An 18,007-nucleotide genomic window follows, 5' to 3' on the forward strand; every position below is an offset into this window, starting at 1 on the left:
GATAGAAATATATTTAATCATAAAAAAATAGGTGAGATTTTGTAAAGTCTGATAAAATCAACTAAATTACAGCTGCTGCAATACTTTGTCAGTCAGTGTTATTCCTCTACATTTAAAGGTCAAAACCAAAACATGAAGCAAAATAAATCATTCTTTGCTGATAATATTTAGTGTTATTTATAAAAGTTCTTTGTGTCCATGTTCACTTCTTCTCAGTGAGCACAGAACTCAAACAGTTAAATAATGTTTGTTTCTTACATTGTGAAAAGCAGGGGACCACTGAAGATGGTGTGGACATTATTATCATCCCATATCACAGTATTTGCCCATTGACAGACTAATACAACATCTCCCACCTCCAGCTGCAGCGTAGCACCATTAGCAGTTTGAACTCCATTAGAAGGCTGATACGCATGTGCACTACAAATGTGTTGCCTGTTCTCCACCAGCCAGGCCGCTAAGGCATATGAACGGTTTCCATATCCATGAATGTAGAGCTCAAAGTGATAGCCCCCCCTCACTGGTGCAGTGAAGAGCCCTGTGGGACACCTTGGTCAATGAATGGATTGATTTTATCACCTTAATAATCATCAAACCTGTACCTGTCTGTGGGTTATAGGCGTTTCCAATATTTTCAATAAATCCTTTGAAGATCAGGTCTGTGTTTGTGTTGAATGGTCCTGTGAGTCCTCCTGATCCAGAAGTCCACAGGGAGGCGGAGAAGGCAACCTGCCTCACTGTAAGAGAGAAAAGTCCTTTTAAAGTAGCTGATGGTCCAGGAACAGGAATGCTGAGGTACTGAGATAAAATCACAAACCTTCTCTGTCTTTCCTCAGAGCTTCCACCTGCTTTTCAGTGACATTTCCTTTGGTTTTAATGGTGACCAGCTCTGCTGCCTGTGTTGAAAGAAAAACCTTTGCACTTATTCTCTATCAAAAGAAAGCAACTCTGTTTTTCATAAAAGTATTCTTCATCACTTCAACTTTTCTAAAAACTTTGTCACTTTTTCAAATGAACATCCAACCCAGTCTCATTCCTTGTCAACAGTGCAATGTTGTCACTGCTCTGGATGCTGTTGCTCGACTTAAAAAGAAGACGATATGTCCTAAAAAGGTCGCTCCTGGTATAGTTCTGAATTGCGTCTTTTAAAACAGGCATCGTAAAAATTAGAAAGGAAGTTGCTCTCTTCAAACATGGTAGAAGTTCATACCGCCTGGAGAAAGAGTTTGTTCACTTGTAAAAAAGTTCTTCGCAAAGCTAGAAGCTTTTATTACTCAACTTTAATAGAGGAAAACAAGAACAATCCTCGGTTTCTATTCAACACTGTAGCCACGCCCATCAAAAGCCACAGCTCTGTCGAACCCTCTATTCCTGTCAACCTGAGCAGTGACGACTTCATCAACTTCTTTACTGATAAAATTCTAACAATTAGAAACAAAGCAAATGCCCCCCTGCAGGAGTGCTCAATATTTTTTTAAACAAAGCAGCTCCCCAACATGTACGTTTTATTTACATAGTTTCACTCCAATTGGTCTATCTGAACTGACCTCAATATTTAGTGCTTCTAAACCAACAACCTGTCTTTTAGATCCAATCCCAACTCCACTATTTAAAGATGTTCTTCCACTAATTAGCACTAATATGATGAACTGGATTAAAACATCTCTAGTAACAGGTTTTGTACCACAGACCTTTAAAACCACTGTAATCAAACCTCTCCTTAAAAAACCAACCCTTGATCCAAGTGACTTGTCCAATTACAGACCAATATCTAATCTCCCTTCTATTTAAAAAATTATTGAAAAAGTCATCACAGGTCAACTATGTGATCACCTACATATGAACTATTTATATGAGAGCTTTCAGTCTGGCTTTAGAGCCAATCACAGCACAGAGACTGCCTTAGTAAAAGTAACCAATGATCTCCTCTTAGCCTCAGACAGAGGGTTGGTCTCAGTTCTGGTTCTCTTAGATCTCAGTGCAGCCTTTGATACAGTGGATCATCATCTACTGCTGCAGAGACTGGAAAGTGTTTTTGGGATTAAAGAAACAGTGCTGGGTTGGTTTAAATCCTACCTATCAGACAGAACCCACTTTGTTCATGTTAATAATCTGTCCTCAGCGCACGCCAGAGTTAATCATGGAGTTCCACAAGGTTTAGTTCTGGGACCAATTCTCTTTACATTATTTATGCTTCCACTAGGTAACATTATAAGATAACATGATATAAATTTTCTTTGCTATGCAGATGATGCACAGCTTTATCTCTCAATGAAATCAGATGAAACTCATCAGTTATTAAAACTCCAGGCTTGTCTTAAAGACATCACGTCCTGGATGAGCCGTAACTTTCTCCTTCTCAACCAGGATAAAACTGAAGTGATTTTATTTGGTCCAAAAACACCTTAGAGATAATTAATCAGAGCAAATAGTGTCTCTGCATGGAATTACTCTGTCACCCAGCACCACAGTAAAAAACTCAGGCATTATCTTTGATACTGACTTATCTTAATAATAAATACTAAAAAAGGGTCCGTAATTTAAAATCACTTCCGGTACGTTCCAAGCGTCCCGAGAAACACCATAGCAACAGGATAACGCAGGATGAAGGTACGTCTAAACAAACAAACTACAGATCGTATATACAGTGCCTTGCGAAAGTACTCGGCCCCCTTGAACTTTTCGACCTTTTGCCACATTTCAGCCTTCAAAAATAAAGATATAAAACTGTATTTTTCCGTGAAGAATCAACAACAAGTGGGACACAATCATGAAGTGAAACGAAATTTATTGGATATTTCAAACATTTTTAACAAATAAAAAACTGAAAAATTGAGCGTGCAAAATTATTCTGCCCCTTTACTTTCAGTGCAGCAAACTATCTCCAAAAGTTCAGTGAGGATCTCTGAATGATCCAATGTTGACCTAAATGACTAATGATGATAAATAGAATCCACCTGTGTGTAATCAAGTCTCCGTATAAATGCACCTGCTCTGTGATAGTCTCAGAGGTCAGTTTAAAGCGCAGAGAGCATCATGAAGACCAAGGAACACACCAGGCAGGTCCGAGATACTGTTGTGGAGAAGTTTAAAGCCAGATTTGGATACACAAAGATTTCCCAAGCTTTAAACATCCCAAGGAGCACTGTGCAAGCAATAACATTGAAATGGAAGGAGTATCAGACCACTGCAAATCTACAAAGACCCGGCCGTCCCTCTAAACTTTCAGCTCATACAAGGAGAAAACTGATCAGAGATGCTGCCAAGAGGCCCATGATCACTTGGCAACAATGCAAAACGTTATGTTTGGCATAAACGCAACACAGCTCATCACCCTGAACACACCATCCCCACTGTCAAACATGGTGGTGGCAGCATCATGGTTTGGGCCTGCTTTTCTTCAGCAGGGACTGGGAAGATGGTTAAAATTGATGGGAAGATGGATGGAGCCAAATACAGGACCATTCTGGAAGAAAACCTGATGGAGTCTGAAAAAGACCTGAGACTGGGACGGAGATTTGTCTTCCAACAAGACAATGATCCAAAACATAAAGCAAAATCTACAATGGAGTGGTTCACAAATAAACATCTCCAGGTGTTAGAATGGCCAAGTCAAAGTCCAGACCTGAATCCAATCCAGAATCTGTGGAAACAACTGAAAACTGCTGTTCACAAACGCTGTCCATCCAACGTCACTGAGCTCGAGCTGTTTTGCAAGGAGGAATGGGCAAATATTCCAGTCTCTCAATGTGCAAAACTGATAGAGACATACCCCAAGTGACTTACAGCAGTTATCGCAGCAAAAGGTGGCGTTACAAAGTATTAACTTAAGGGGCTGAATAATTTTGCACGCCCAATTTTTCAGTTTTTTATTTGTTAAAAATGTAAAAAAATCAGCGACTATTAAAACATGTATTTTTAGACAAAATACAATATATATATCGATATATTGTAGTTTTTTATATGGTCAAAATAGAAAACTCGATACATCTTGAATCTTGATATTTCGCCCAGCCCTAATTCCTAAATTATAACATAAATAATTTATTAATTCGATTTTTTCTTTTTTTTTACTTGAAAAAATGGACTATTCCTGTGGTTAGAAAAGGTGAAGAAAAGGAAGTGACTTAGTAGCTTAGCACTGTTAAGTGTTTGAAACAGATGACTCAGATGCCTCACACACACCCTAAAGCAGCATTTGTTGGACTCACAATCACAATAGCCGCTTATATAGCCATGAGTTTTACTGTAATATGCAGTGTGGATAGCAAAGACAACCGCTCTGGTAATCATCTGCTGGAATCCCACACACCAAACTCAGACGCAGTATAATATTAGTGCAAGCCAAGCCCTCAGTGAGCCGTAGAGTCTGCGTCTCCAGACCCAAGATTATCAAAGTTAAGAAAATGAGAATTTTTCAGGATGCTGCAGTGATGTTAATCCCTTGGGTTTTTTGTCCAATGTTCTCAGTATGTGTTTAAATAGTGAGAATAATAGTGGCTTAAGAGTGGTCACTCCTGCTTGAGACCAGGGGGTATTCCAGAAAGGAGGTTCAACAAACTCTGAGTCTATCCATAAACTCTGGTTCAACATACCCCAAGATGGGAAACTCTTAGTGTCCGATTCCATTACTGCTGGTATGAAGTGGGTCAATCAACTCTGAGTATGTAAACCTTGGGTTACTCACGTGCACGAGCCAGAAAAAAAAAAGTCATCATAAATGGAGCAAAGATAACGCAAGCTATAATGACAACAAGCCAAAAGAGAGGGACTTATTTCACCACGATGGAGCTAGAAGTTCTCCTGCATGTGTTTGGGGAACCGTACTTAAGATTGGTTAAAATGTTCTGTTCATATAGAGTATATGCGACAGGAAAAAAGCACTTAGCAGCAGCTAAAAATAAAATATAAAAACATCATTCAAAACGTTAATGCATATTTAGTTCAACATCTTTCTTCAGTTAGATTTTAATTTGACTTTTTAAATTGTCATATCATATTGAAGGGTATAAATGTGTATTCTTTAAATTGACATTTAAAGTGACTGAAAGCCCAAACGACTGTGTTTTAATGCAGAACAACCTTTCTGATTGCTCTGCACACAGTATCTTTCCCTAAATGCTCAATGTTGTAAATAAAAATATCATTTCCAAAAAAAAAGTAAAGCAGCACAACATTTGTAACGATGTGAGCTCATGTCTGCAGTGTTTGATGTTACTAATGTGTGTCAGAGAAGAGTGTCAAGGTAAATGAAAGTGTTCATTAAGAAGCGGTAGCGTTCTCAAAGATTTTTCTCAGGAAAAGAAAGAATATCTTGGACTGAAACACCTCTCGCAGCGTTGAGCGTCACTAATATTTTGAGCCTCAACATTGATCGGATTTTGAATGAACGAACAATCCATGAGTGACTGGTGTTCAGGTGGGCGGAGCAAGAGCTCAGACCATAGGCGGAGCTTGAGATTCTTGCCAGCATATACAATAATGCAAAAGCTATTAGTAACATAAATGATAATGTTGACTACAAAAAATTGCGTGAACGAATCGTTTAAAGGGGACATATCATGGTTTTAAATCCTTCCTTTTTACATATAAATCATACAGTTGTGGTCTATATAAAGCTGAACTGCAATGCTTGGGTCTGAATTCTTCATTATTATAGCTCCACCCCTTTTCTACCCCTTTTCTGATGTGCTTCTGAGAGCAACTCGTTTTGGTGCTGTCTCTTTAACACTAGCATGCCCAAGGTTTTCTTACTCCTGTTGCCCTGCCCAGAGGCCGCCAAATGACACTCATTTGCAACTCAGTGGGCCACCTCTCTTATGTAAATAAAGCCATTCGATCGGAATGTGCAGCTAGGCAGTGACAAACTTTGGGGGTTGGTGTAAATGATGGCCAGTGTTGAGAAACCAGTTTCTCCCAGGTAGATGTTTGTTAATCCAAATAACATTATATGGAATTATTGGATAAGAATGGCCAAATTAATATGAGCCATGTGTGTTGTGATCAATTATTAAACCACAATAAATAAAATTAGAAAAAGAAAAACAGTATTAACAGTATTCACTATTTACCTTTATTGTTTTTGAAAAGTGCTTATAAATAAAATGTATTGTTGCTATTTATGGTAAAGCGAGATTTCCGAGTGTGAAAAGGACTGTTTGCTGCAATCTCTGACGTTTGGGGGTCTTTTGTTGCCAACTGCATCACTTCGTACAACCCAGGCAGGCACATCACCATAGATGAGCAACTTTTTCCAACTAAGACTCGCTGCTGTTTCTTGCAATACATTGCAACGAAGCCGGACAAGTTTGGTATCAAGTTCTGTGTGGCATGTGACCTTAAATCCAAGTATGTGTGCAAAATCATCCCATATCTTGGCAAAGACCCCAGTCGTCCACCTGGGGAGAGACTGTCTGAAAATGTGGTGATGAAGCTTATGGAACCGTTTATGGACAAAGGAAGAACTGTTACAACCGACAATTTTTTCACTTCATTGTCACTAGCACGTCGACTGCACAGCCGGAAGACCACCCTCCTTGGCACAGTCAATAAGATTCGCCGGGAGCTTCCAGATTCAGCTAAAAAGAATTTGGCCCGTGAGGAATTCAGCACACAAGTGTTTTCAACCTCTGGTGCCACACTGACTGTTTATGTGCCCAAACGAAAGAAGACTGTCTGCCTCCTCAGTAGCGTGCACAGCGTGGTGGAGACTGAGGCTACTCGGAAAAAAAAGCCGAACACAGTCACCGACTACAACAGCATGAAATGCGGTGTGGATGTCATGGACCAGATGGTTCGAAAGTACACTGTGCGTTCAGGAACACGGCGTTGGCCAGTCGCTGTGTTTTACAACATGATTGACATTGCAGCGCTGAACGCACATGTGCTTTATCAGGCATGCACTGGGGTCAAGGAGAGAAGGGTGGACTTCTTGCTGGAGCTTGCAAATGAGTTTGCCCGGTCTCATATGGCAGCCAAGGAGGTGAATGAGCAAAACCTTCAGCAATAACCACCCACACCTGATGTGGGGAAAAGGGCATTGTGCCAGGTGAAGTGTTGCTGCAGGAAAAACCGTGCCACCAAGCGTTGTATGTATTGTGACAAGTTTGCATGTGGCAAATGCATAAAGGAGGTGTGGCAGTGCCAGAATTGTTCACAAAATCTCTATTAAATAAATTTCACCAAGAATGCAAACAAACTGTTGCCGTCTCACGATTACTACTTACTACTTTCTGTTGCAAAAGTTGAAATATAAGTTGCAACCTCTATGTAGCTGCTGTATGGGAAACACAAAGGAGATTACAAAAGGTCTTTCTGTCCTGAACTAACCCAGCCACCCCCCCACCCTAGCTGAGGGGGGAGTAGTGGCCTCAGTAACATAACAATGGTCACAAGCTGAGTTGTTCACACCCGCCATCTGACACCAGCTTGGACTTTAAAGGTATAGGTGTCAAATGACACCACTCTGGTCATGCTAGTGTTAAATGCAAATGAGACACTTCAGGTTGCAGAGGTGACACTCAGTTCAACTCCACCCTGTTCGGCCATTTTTGTAGTTTGATAGAAGAGATACGGCTATGTAGCGGTGCATAAACTTTTTATTCAGAGGTTATTTACAAAATGTTGTAACGCGTGGTGATGTATCTTGCCGTGAAGTGACTGTTACAATGTCAACAACAGAAGACTTGTCCATCCAGCCTTACATGTTCCAGCCAGAGTCGGACCCGGCGGAGCGAGATGAAAATGAAGATGATGAACCTGCAGAACAACATCTTCATATGCATGTTTACCAGTGAGCTAACACAAGCGCCGAGCTAACAACCCAACATTTTGACTTATCCTCTCGTAACTTCGGCACCCTTGAGCTTGGACTACAAAATAAAAGCGAGAAATAAAAATGGCGGATTGCTTGAAGTGTTGGGCCTGGAGTCGATGTCCTCGGGAAGATTTCGTGGAGCCTGGCAACAAGTGACAGCTCAAATATGATTGGATTAAAACTATAAGATAAATATACAATCCTGGAAGCAGCGCAACCAAGAGGAAAGCTATGAAATGAAGAGAAAAGACTATGAGGAATAATTTAATACATATTTATGAAAAAAATATATATTAAAATGAAATTTATTTTCTGATTATGTTTAGGCCAGCAGAGAAGGCCTTGCTGGCCCTGACGGCCCACCACTGCGTTGCACTAAGTCTTAATTTGGTTTATTCAGTGCAAATACAGTGGATAAATACAATTGTTTACCTCATTAACCATGTTAAGAATGTTTGGCACAATTTCTGGAAGTTTAACAGCCTGTAATGAGTCTGATTATGGAAAGATGAGGGGACGAGAATTAAACGGAAATGTGGAAACTGACGTGAAACGGAATTAAAGACATTTTGAAACAGAAAATCTGAGCCTCTATAAATCAGTCCTAAACTGAAGCAAATAAATACACATGTAAACAGTCAGACAGAAACTTTAATGACTCACTGGAAGCTCAGTGATCCAAAATGGCCGCCGTGTACAGATGAAAGTCTGGGGCCTCATCAGAACAGAACTGCTCACAAACGTGCTCTGTCGTCAGGCGGCACAGCTTCCATTTACACGCCATCACATATGAAACGCTTGGAAATGTACACAAACAAGTGTAATGTTTCTGTACGAGCTGCAGGCACACAGCCACATGGGAACACACATTAGATATGCACTAGCTTAGCATCCACGTCTTAACTGTCATTGATAGTGACGGGGGGACATGAGGCTAGGCAGAGCAGCCATTTTGCTGCTTTCGGAGAGCACTAGAGGAATGTCAGGCTAAATAAACAGAGTCATGGCCTCTCCACTACTCAACGCTCCCCTCAGATCACCACACAGAGCTACTTCACACTGAACAGTACTTCATATGCACGCATAGACCTCAGGGAACATGCAGACACACAACCAGCTGAATCATCATGTCTTTGAAGTAACACATGCGTCCAGATTTATGCTCATTTGAGACGCAAATGTCATAAACTCTCTGCCAATCGTCTTCACTTGGCTCACAAACGTCCTCAGTGGTTTTACTCAACCCAGTAACCAGTGTCTATGTTGGCTCATCAGATCCCTCAGTGTTTCTGATAAGTCCATCATAGTCTTTTACACGCTTTGGGAAATCATATCCAGCTCACCACTGGCCTCAAGATCTGTCAGCATCAGTGGCAGCTGGCCATTAGAGGGCGCTAGGGCGCCGCCCCACCACTCACCACATTTGTTTGAGTAAGACATTAAAAAAAATGATAATAAAAATTGATAATGAATTTAAAATACCAGGGTTTCCGCGGATCCCTAAAAAGTCTTAAAAAATTAAATTAATTGATCTTATTTGTCGTAAAAAAAATCTTAAACAATGTTTCAAAAGTCCTACATTTTAACACAAAATAAGTATGATTTAATGAGTTTCACATTTCAATATAAATGGTAACGTTCCTTTTTTTAAAAAAAATTATAATTTACCGTAACATTGTGCAATCTCGACAGTGGAATCAACTATAAAACAATGACGTGGTTGCAACAGAACTCTGTGCAGATGTGTGTCGTGCTTGTAGCAACATTGCCTGTCCAACAAATATTTTTCTTAATGGTTTTTTGTTTTTTATATTTTTGTTGTTTTATAGATTTCTATTTTTTCTAGTCATCTTGTCTGTTTTTGGAGTGATTTTGATTATTTTAGTCTGTTTTTTGTGTGTATTTTACTCAAAAAAAGTAACTAGTTACTGTTACTAGTTACTTCATTCACAAAGTAACTCAGTAACTATTTTGATTACTTACACCAAAAAGTAATGAATTACTGGAAAAAGTAACTTTCAGTTACTTAGAATTAAAGAATGTATTATTTTTTTGGGGTCATTTGTGTCCGTACAGCTTCATATCAGTGCTGTAATAATATAATAATCCACTGTTGATCAACTGCAATAAAACAGCCATAAATGATGCGCATATAAGGCTCAAAACAGCTGCTCCAAAATTAAAACAGTAATTTTTCAGCCTTAGCACAGTAATGTAAAGTAAGCTGTGCATATTCCAGGTGCACATTCTGCTGTTGAAAATGCTCATAAAAATAAATGTGGAAAAACAAATTCACAGCATTTTTCTCAGCTACACAATGCTAAACATATATCAGGTTAATGAGATGCTGTTAGCAGTGACTCAGCAGTAGCGACAGGCTGCATATTTACAACAACATACCGTGCAATAGTTTGGCTGACCTGTCCCTGGATAACAGTCACAGTCCGTTAAAATCCAGCCGCAGCGTTAGCTTAGCTTCACTGATGCATCTTTTGGAGACAAAAATAATATGTGTATTTCCACTCTGAGAAGCTCGTCCTGTTCTCGCATTGACTCGCCATGATTGGCGCATGTGATGTAAACAGAAACACGCTGACAATGCATCTTCTTCTAGTGTTTTACCGTGTTTGGCACGGCGTCCCACAAAAATATGTAGCGCCACTGTAAACAGGAAGTACACTGCAGCTAGCAAAGCAACAAACAAACGCACCATATTGTAATGGTAACGGCGTTATTTCTTTAGAAAAATATTGCGTTACAGTACTAGTTACTGTCAAAAGTGACATAAAACTGATTTTACTGTCATTTTGTGTATTTTTGTGTGTTTACTTTGGGGGCTGCCAGTTGCACATCTGCACTAGACACTGGAAAAAATGTACACTAACTACTTGTTGTAATTGATGTGGCGTTTTTACTTCAAATTGTTTTTACTGTGAAGTTAGTGTTAAAATTTATTTCAAATGGCAATAGAAAGTATTGAATCTAATTTTACTAAAGCTGTAGGAATCTTGAATACTACAAAACATATATATCTGTATTTAAATAATCAGAATAAATATCATATAGATAATGATGATGAGTAAAGTTGTTTGGTTCATCTGTGTCTGATTGGTGATGTGTTCCAGCCTTGGGGTGCATTAATCTTTGTGTACATGTGCAGCAGCTCCTCTTCAATACAAGCAAATGGGCTGTTTTGGGGCGCACTTTTCTTCTCCCGAAGTTTAATACACAACAATGGCAGGTTGATATTACAATTAATGTCTTTATGTTCAGTATATAGATAATGAAGAGCGCTCACAACAGTTTCACTTTTAGTAGCCGTTATACGACCTTATATTGCCTTTATCGGATGATCTGACGTGTTTGTGATGTGTTTGTGACCCAATGTGACGCAACGGTTGGACAAAACAATGGACTATTGTTTTAAATTAACTATTCATGTGGTCAGACGAGTGAGGAGGAGAAGGAAGACTGTTAATGATTTACTGTTGCTGCGGCTGTGATAAACACACACACTAAAGCAGCATGTGTGTTTACGCCCACCGGTGCATGTGCATGAAGGCCAAAAAGCAGCCTGTTTTTAGGAGCGCTCTGAAAGTGACTTTTCAGAGGCTAAAACTCCAGAAAACAGGCGACCTCAGGAAAATAAACCTCAAATACTATTTTGTTGGGTTTCTTAGAACAAATGGAGATAAAAATAGCATAATACTGGCCCTTTAAGTCACATAGAGAATACACATAAGGCCAGATTTGAATAGGAATGTCCATATTTCAGGGTCACTCCACTCACAGTACGTATCTGTGATCAAGGCGCGCCGTCACTAACTTAAGTACAGGGGCAGAATAGCCCACAGCCAGAAACAGCGCCGCTGCACAGCTTTTCTGACTCATGCGTATTGGAGAATAGAGCTCAAAATGCATGCACTAGATTTACAACCTTTTTTAAATTATTGCATGTAACAAAAGTTAAAATATTAATATGAAATTCAACCCTTCATAGTGTTTGGTGGGAATGAAGGTGTTACAGGCCACTGCTGAAATTCACCCTCATTAGGCCGTTTGTCTGGCGTTAATGTCAACATAATGATTAACTTTCCTTTTCCTTTCCTTTCTGAACAGAAGTGCACAAACTATTTTAACATTCAAATGCATCATCCACCAAATAAATCATCCTGTGATTTACTTAAAGCCATGAAGGGAAACAGGAGCGGCCCAATGAAAACATACAGTTGCATATATCAAACACTGAATCTGTGAATCATCTCCACTCACAGACGGAAATAAAGCAATGGTTGTTGGAAAGTTGAGCAGAAACATTGTTTTTTCACGTAGGACCATCAATGTCATCATCATCATTGTACCGTCCTAATGCAGTCGTGTTTACGTACACACTAGAGGTGAATATGTGTGTTTATACACAGGTTATCAATGGGGGTCCCCGACTTTCTCTGCGTCTGACTCCCACATGACTGAGTCTCTCTCCCCTACGTCTGCTTTGTGTCTCATCTGACACACTGACATATTTAGGGAAAGTGGAGACAAATCATCTGCCTGAAACGTAAGCTGAGAACACGTAAAAGATGGAGACAGAAAGGCACAGAGGAAGAAAACAGCAGCGTACGTTGTGTTTGCTTTGGTGCTGAGACAGAGTGAGCGTTGTCACCCTCCCTGCTGTTAAGTGCTCACTAAGTGTACGCATGTCATATTGGAAGTTTGGCTCTATTTGGAAAATGTGAGATTTAACAGAGTTAAAGAGACTGAAAAAGACGAATGGTCTCCTGCTTTATGCAAAATAGGAGTTTTTTTCTTTTCAATACGAGCTTTTTTCCACCTTCAGAGTGAAAAAGCAAAGTCAGAAAAACCAGGGACTGTCCTTAAATTAAGATTCTATTTGACATAAACTGTAAACAAGTTAAGTTGAGCATTAAATCTTCTGATATTGTGGCCAACAGAGTGCAATAAGGCACCGGGGTTGAGAACCAACTACACCAATCACCTCTCTCCTCTTGTTTTATTATCACTTTAATAACGATGTTTAAGGTTTATCGTCAGACAATAAAGACGAGTATTTACAACAAAACTCACCATAGCCTGCAGTGCTTTTATTATTGAAAAGAAACTAAAATATATTTATAAAACAGATCGTACTATCGTACTACGTACTACTCACACTAACGTACTACTCACACTAACATAATACTTATACTAATGAACTACTCACACTAATGTACCACTCATACTAACGTACTACTCATATTAACGTACTACTCGTACTAACGTACTACTTATACTAACGTAGTACTCATACTAACGTACTACTCATACTAACATACTACTCAATCTAACGTACTACTCATATTAACGAACTACTCGTAGTATCCTACTACTCGTACTAACGTACTACTCGTACTAACGTACTACTCATACTAACGTACTACTCGCACTAACGTACAACTCACACTAACGTACCACTCATACTAACATACTACTCAATCTAACGTACTACTCATATTAACGAACTACTCGTACTAACGTACTACTCATACTAACGTACTACTCATACTAACGTAATACTCATACTAACGTAATACTCATACTAACGTACTACTCATATTAACGAACTACTCGTACTAACGTACTACTCAAACTAACGTACTACTCGTACTAACATACTACTCACACTAACGTACTACTCATACTAATGTACTACTCACACCAAAGGTACTACTCGTACTAACGTACTACTCACACTAACGTACTACTCATCCTAAAGTACTATTCACACAAACGTACCACTCATACTAACATACTACTCAATCTAATGTACTACTCATATTAACGAACTACTCGTACTAACGTACTACTCGTACTACGTACTACTCGCACTAACGTACTACTCACACTAACATACTACTCACACTAAAGGTACTACTCATACTAATGTACTACTCGTACTAACGTACTACTCGTACTAACGTACTACTCACACTAAAGGTACTACTCGTACTAACGTACTACTCACACTAACGTACTACTCACACTAACATACTACTCACACTAAAGGTACTACTCATACTAATGTACTACTCGTACTAACGTACTACTCGTACTAACGTACTACTCATACAAACGTACTACTCATACTAATGTACTACTCACACTAACGTACTACTCATCCTAAAGTACTATTTATACTAACGTACTGCTGATACTAAGTCTGACGTCAAAATTAGTATATAGTGTGTTCACATTAGATACCATGAAAAGATTGAGTACACAAGAAATACCCGGATGTATACTATGTGGGGATATTTTTAAGTATGCACATGGGGCACACTTGTCATACTCAACCGTCCCATGATGCATTGCGTGCAGAATGTTTTATTTAACACTTTTGTAAATAGGGCTCTTGTTTTGAAGTTAACAGGAAGTTTAGTCAGTAGCACAATGGAGGATCTCTGAAAATGAGCACATGTTGATATTCTACTTGGTCACTTTCTCACTTCAAATGTTTTCAGAACTTTCAAAATAAAGGTGGAGATATTTAGCCTCAGTGTGAACAATGTTTTTGTCCTTGTAGGTTCCAAAGGCATCTTGGGAAATGTGGAACAATTCACGATTTGCATGTCATGAGTCTCTATTGCGACATAAATATTTAAAAATGTCTCCTTACAAGTACAAAATGGCAAAAAAAAATTTAAACTTGCAAGAACAAGTAAATAGTTCAAAATATGAAAAACAAGTAATATGTTTATCAAACTGTCAAATACATTTTTCAAAAAAGTTTAACTTTTGCTTCTACAACAGATTCTGATTCTGTTCAGTTTGTAAATTCTTTAAATAAAAAAATTAAAAAAGTAACCACATACATCTATAAAAGTTTCCAGTATGTTTTATGAAAATAAAGTGCAACCAACTTCCAGCTAAAATGAGGTCGTTCAACGCAGTCTGATGGTGCATTCACTGACACTAGGTGTCAGTGAATGCACCATCAGACTGCGTTGATGTGCTATGCACATGTTAGCGCAATTACATATTTTTTTTTAATTAAAACCAAGATAAAGAAAAACAATTCCTACGTTTTTTGAATTGATACAATAACTGTACGATGAAATATCACATTATATCGCCGAATCATTTTTTTTCTTACATTCTTAGCACTAGTACAGTGCCCGTTGGAAGTATGTATTCATATAGTGGGAGGAGCTTAAGTAGAGTTGTCAATTATGGCCAAATGAGTATGTGCTTGAAGGTTGGATGTACAAAGAGGTGTACATACTCTATACTCTGTAGTGTTATAAAGGGGTTTATTTGTGGGTACAAAGTAAAATAGTGTGTGTGATTTCCCTGGTTTCATTATATGGGACATGTGCATGATAAATGTGTTTGTTGTATTTTTTACTCATTTTAATATTTTTTTCGTTTGGTGTATTATTCTGTAATGTATGATTTTTGGAGTCACGTGTATTTTTGTATCTTTCTGTTGTGTTTTTGTGCATTTTTTTGTTTAATTATTGTTTTTGTTGCCATTGTAGTGTGACTTCACCATAAATGAAACCAATGCACTGCTTCACTGGCAGTCACGCACTTCAAAGTCACTGCTTTTACATCAAAGCCTTTATTCAGAGGCTAAAGGACTGAGCGCAGTGCAAGGAATGAAACATGTGAAGTTGAATTTGACTGAATTTAAAAATGGAGAGCATCAACATCTGGCACATGCTGTTGGATTAAGTCGTCACCTCCAGTTTGAATGTGTGACACGTCCTGACAGTAACTACCAGGATGAGAAGTGGAGAGGCCTCAACACCTTTCACTCTACCTTCAGCCGCCTGCACAGAGCAGATAATAGAAGTAAGTCATGAAGGGAAATAGAGAAGGAGCTCCAATGAAAAGCTGGATTCATCCTCTGGAGCTGCTCTGCTGGATCCCTGCCCTGAGGCTGAGTCCACAAAGGTGAGCCAGAGAATGCTAATGAAGCTGTGAGCAGGAGAGGTTAAGAGTTGAACCAAGCAAACATGAGAAGGTAGAAGGAAGAGTTTGAATATAACAATCAAAGGCATTCAGGAAAGGTAAAAGTGAAGAAGAAAGTAGTTAATGCGCAGGAAGAAACAGGTAGAAATAAGAGACGAGGGTCGAGTTATGGCACGTAGAAGGAGAGCGAGTGTGGGCTGGAGTGAAGAATTAGATTGGCTCACAGAGACGAGTGTGACTCAAAATCGAAGACACTTAGAAAAAGTCCATTGATTGAGGTCTCGGCTGGATGGGCTCTTTTATTTGGTTAGTCATCTATTTCTCATGTAGACTGAGATAAAGTCTTCTTCCTTCACATTTATCTCTTTAAACTGAGATGACACGATCAACTAGGTCTGCAACTTTCTGTAGATGAGGGGCAAACTTGTAATTACTAAGTTTAACTTTGTATAATTAATCAGCTGGAGCTCATGGATGTCAGTAGATGCTTTGAAAATAACACCCCATGCATTAGCTTCGATTCTCCACTGTTTTTAGAAACATGGCCTAAAGTCTTTGAAATGTACTTATTAGTAGATCTATGCCTAAAAACATATTATCATGCACCATATTCATTTAATTGCCTTTTAAAAATGGGACTACTTTACAGTTTTAGAGCCTGTGTTCCTCCATCTTGTAATCACATGATTGATGATGTCACACGGCCCCACTGCCTGTAAACATCCCATCGTTTTCTATTGGAGTGAAACATTCATCCTGATTTTAACAGCTTTTTAGGTCATTTAGCAGCTTTTTAGATCATTTAGCAGCTTTTTAGATCATTTAGTAGCTTTTTAGATCATTTAGCAGCCTACTGCCTGAAGCATGTGTAGCGGACACAGCCTGTGTCCTGGTTGACAGATACTACATCACACCCAATGTTGGGGAATAATAATCTGTTACAGTTACATTTTCAATAGTTGGTAATCAGATTATAGGTACATTGTTAAAATCAATGGATCACACAACAATACTTCTCAGTTTCGCAGGTTTATTCACATTCAAATATGAAAATGAAATTATCTGCGTTAGTCACTCAATCTAATGATGTCATAAAACAAACAGCAGGACAGACCCGGAGTGGCTAATCGGGATGACAGGGACAACACGAGGTGGGCGGGTCTGATGACTGGGCTGTGAGGGCCGGTGTCAGGGACTGAGTTTACCTCGTACTGAGATCAATTATGAGCATATATGTGCATGCAACCCTAACTCTAACCCTAACTTAATCCAATAAACTAATAAAACATGTGTCTGAGAGTTTTTCATGTTTCTAAGGGGGGCACAGCAGAAAAGGTTTGTAACCACTGCCTTCATTAATGAGTGTAGATTCTGCTATTGTTGAAAAGGACGTGTTGTATAGACTAATGTTGGAGATGTGCGGTCATCTAGAAATAATTCTTCATTTTGAAGCAACCCTAACCTGCACTGAATTGAAATATTTTAGAACAATCCACTGAAATACAAGACTTTACAGAACAGCAATGTTATTGTAGACTCAACATGTAAGGTTAGAACATGATTTTTACAGAGCTGCCAAGCTTCACACTTTGAGTGTGACAGTCACGCAATTTGACACATTCTCACACCACACGGCACACTTGACATTTCTCACGCTTATATTTCCCCATTCAATACTCTATTTATTTCTTTCATGATAATGAACTTTGATTCTCAAGGCTTGCCGTAGCTCGACTAACTCTGATTGAATAACCTAGATAACCAATCCCAGACCAATCCATGTCTCCTTCTGCCTATATCTAACCAACCACGGCAGGCATCACACAATAATAAACCAATCAGAAGCAACGTAAGACGGTGAAATACAGGTCAGTGTTACATTAAATGCAGGTCGATCCAATGCTGAGCAGTGTTTGTGAGACACCAGCGGGAGAAGTCCTCGTGGTCATAAAATCTGAGCTTTGCATTTATTTGGCCAGGCGGACTCTCTGTGGACTCCATTTTGCGGGTGTCCGCCTGAGTATGTTTGAGCCTTAAGAGTGACGTGTGCATCACTCTTTGGATTTAAACTGAATTTCTCCACCAAAGTGTAGATCTACTTTACCATCACTTGGATCAGAGGAGACATTTTCATGCCTTCACCGGATTCTGACCAATCACAGAGCTGCACTCCCACTGAGAGATACTGTATTTGACCAAACCCTGGGTCAGGCTTAAATT

This window comes from Gouania willdenowi, chromosome 13, assembly GCF_900634775.1.
Source record: "Gouania willdenowi chromosome 13, fGouWil2.1, whole genome shotgun sequence".
Taxonomy (NCBI): Eukaryota; Metazoa; Chordata; class Actinopteri; order Blenniiformes; family Gobiesocidae; genus Gouania; species Gouania willdenowi.